Below are 3,662 nucleotides of genomic sequence, written 5' to 3' on the forward strand. Positions count from 1 at the left end.
TTTGTTTTTCTATGTTCACTTCACGGCAAAATGGGGGGGGGGGGAGACATCCACACACTTTTTTTTTGCTATCATCAGTTTCCTCTTTTTTTTTTTTCATTTCTTTATTTTCCTTCCATAATGCACTAGGCCAACATGTCTAGGACATGTTTTCTTTGCCCATCATCATGTCATGGCCGGCCACTAACCTTAGGAAATGGGTTATTTGACATGCAACTCCACCTTTGTGTTAACATGCACTAATAACCATTTAAAATTAGCCTATCATATTTCACCATGTTTCACATTGATCCCTATTTAATAATTTCTCATAAAATTGGTAAAAATTAGAGAATGAAACTTCCACCTATGCATGCACACACATAGTAAGCATAGAATATAACAATTAATTATTTTTATGACTCGGTTTAGTGGTCCCGAAACCGCTTTCCGACTAGGGTCACTTTAGGGATGTCACATGTTGCATTGGGTTGGGTTTTTATATGGATGGAGGATGTGCAAAAGGGCTTATGCCCCAGTTTACCGAAAAGGGCTTATGCCCCAATTTATTGAAAAAGGCTTATGCCCCAGTTTACCGAAAAGGGCTTATGCCCCAGGTTACCGAAAAGGGCTTATGCCTCAAGTTACCGAAAAGGGCTTTGACCCAGTTATTAAAGAGGCTAGGCCTCTAGATATATGATAAAACAGCTATGCTGCCAGTGGTGTGTTGGTTGGGTGGGTTGAGTTATTACCCACATGGTGTGTTGGTTGGTACGGGTGGAGAGTAGCTGATGGTGGGTTGAGTAGTCTCCCCAAATGGGCTTGCATACATCATTGGTATTTCATGTGATATTGAAATGGGCTTGCATACATCCATTGACATTACATGTGATATTGAAATGGGCCTATGGGCCATACCGTTTACAGTAAAGGCTTCGGCCCAGTGAAATGATTTATGAAAAGGCTTTGGCCCAGTGATATGATTTATGAAAAGGCTTCGGCCCAGTAATCGTTAAATGAAAGGCTTCGGCCCAGTATATGTCAAGACTAAATAGGGCTTTGACCCAGATTGTACTGATACTGTGTTTTCACTATTTGTTTGTTATTGGGATTACACACTGAGTTTTCGTAAACTCACCCCGTTTCTAACTGTGCAGGTAATCCCTAAGCTTAGATGGTTTGGAGCTGCGAGGGACTCGAAGATGGCCACACTACTATTTCTATTTCTTTTAATTGCAATAAGTAGTCGATTTATTTCTTTATAAGTTTTATCTTATTAATATTATTGTTTGGTTTTGGGTTGTAATAAGGCCATTTTAATTATTTTTATGGGATTATTTTATTTTTAATAACTTTAATCTGTTTGTTAATAAATGGGCTAGACTTAGGACGTGTTTTCAAAATGACAATTGTTTTCAAAATAAAACCACGCCACGATTATTCGATTTATCAAAGATTTCAACTTAAATAAATTACAACTCGATTTAACCAAGTGTGGCAATGGTTGTGGGCATGTCTAGGATTGGATCCATTAGAAGAGCTTGGTACTTAAGCAGCCTTCATGGCTCACCTCCTCTGTTACGGATTCCTACCTGGTGCCCAGCTCCCATTTACTTTGTTAGCTTAACAAAAGGCGGTTTTTAAAGCACTAAAACGAAACATGGGTTTTTAACTTCAATGTGGCGCATCAGATTCGGCCATAACGTCTGGGCCGGGTTCGGGGTGTTACAGAAAGTTAAATAGGTGATTGCTTTAATGACCAAATGTGCCAAAGAATAATGCATGATCTAGTTGACCAATATGTGTTAAGGGAACATGAATAAATATATTTTGATGAGCTATACACTCGGTTATAGTATGAAATGCAATATTAATACTTAGTTGCTAGTATGTATATGTGTGCTAGCCGAATTTGAACTTGAATAATGATTTGAACACGATGTATTGTATTGAGATTATGCTTAAGTGAAATTATAGAATTGTGATGAAATTGATTGGTGATATACATGTTTAAATAATATGAATGCAAAGAGTTGTGAAAGAGTAAATTGTAGTAAATCTGCTTGGGACAGCAGCTGTAACGTGAATTTGGAAAATCACCATAAATTGTGGGAGTGGAGTTAGAAGCTGAATAAATTATGTAATTAAAGCTTAATGAGTCTAGTTTCTAATGAAATCAACGAGAACATATTTTGACTTCTGTACAATTAGAAATTTGATTCGTAGGAAAGGGTGGTCAGACTAGTCAAACAGTGAAACAGGGGAAACTTTAAGAAAAATCTGGTATTGATTGGCCAAACTAAAAATTCTGAAAATTTTATGGATAAAATATATATGAGTCTATTTTCAGTTAAATTTTATGGCAATTAATTTGGAGTTTCGTAGCTCCAATTATAAATAATTTAGTGACTGTTGCTCAGGAAGACAGCTTATTGTGAATTTGTGATTATGTGGTAATCATTGATAAAAATTTGTTAAGGAGTTGCTTAATGTTTCTTATAAACTTACTATGATCTATGTGTGTGAAAGTCGAATATATATTATATTTCTGAATAAATGCTTGAATAGTCGAATAATGACTAGTTTAAAATTTTTGAATTTAAGCTCAGGAGCAAAGCGGGTCGAAGTTGGATGGGGGAAAAGAGAAAGTAATTAAGTAGCCTTTCCGCAACCGTTCAAGTATATCCGAGGTAAGTTTTGAGTAGTCACATTTAGTACGTAATTGATAATATCTTGATATGTGTATGATAACCTGCATCTTTGCGATCTATTGATTCTATTTGAATATAGTTGAGTGACAAATAATTTATGTTTAAGGCTTAAAGCCGAAAGCTTGGAAAGTAAAATGGACATATATTCTTATGTATGTTATTGAGCCAAAAGTTATATGAATGGTACCCATGTTATTCTATTATTCGAATGGAATAAATGAACTATGATTGTGAGATGTTATGTGAATTGAATTTTCTTGCGAATAAGTATGCATGACATTCAGTGATGTATATCCGGACTTAGCGTCCGCAGGCTATGTGCTGGAATTATATCCGGACTTAGGGTCCGCAGGCTATGTGCTGGAATTATATCCGGACTTAAGGTCTGCAGGCTACGTGCTGGAAATATGTCCAGGCTAAAGTCCCGTAGGCTTCGAGCTAGTATTATACCAGGTTTAAATTCCCGCAGGCTTGTGCTGGTAATTGATTTCAAGTCCTAAGACCTGACAGGCTTAATGCCAGTAAGTTGAGTAAGATTATGATTTTGAATGTTCGCAGTAAACCATCGTCGAGTGAATTGATTTCAGGTACGTATTACTTACTCATCGGTGAATTGATTTCGAAGTGAATCATTAGCATGAAAGAAGAATATATATAAATATGATTGATGGTTATATTTGCGAATATGAGAATGATTTAATCGGACATGGTATATTTGTATATGAATTATATGTTAAAATTTCTTTATGTACTCATGTACATCCAAATCAATGATTTTGTGAATTATTAGTATTAAAGAATGATACTTAAGTGTGAATGATTGTTATATCTCTGAGTAAAACAATGACCTATTCAGGTCAAATGTTGTTAATATATGAGATTATTTGATTTAAATGCATCTTATGAATTTTAAGTAGAAGAAAAATATGTCTTGAGAAATCTATGTATATGTTTATGTGTATTCGGCCATGA

The sequence above is a fragment of the Gossypium arboreum genome, chromosome 13, assembly GCF_025698485.1.
Source record: "Gossypium arboreum isolate Shixiya-1 chromosome 13, ASM2569848v2, whole genome shotgun sequence".
Classification (NCBI taxonomy): Eukaryota; Viridiplantae; Streptophyta; class Magnoliopsida; order Malvales; family Malvaceae; genus Gossypium; species Gossypium arboreum.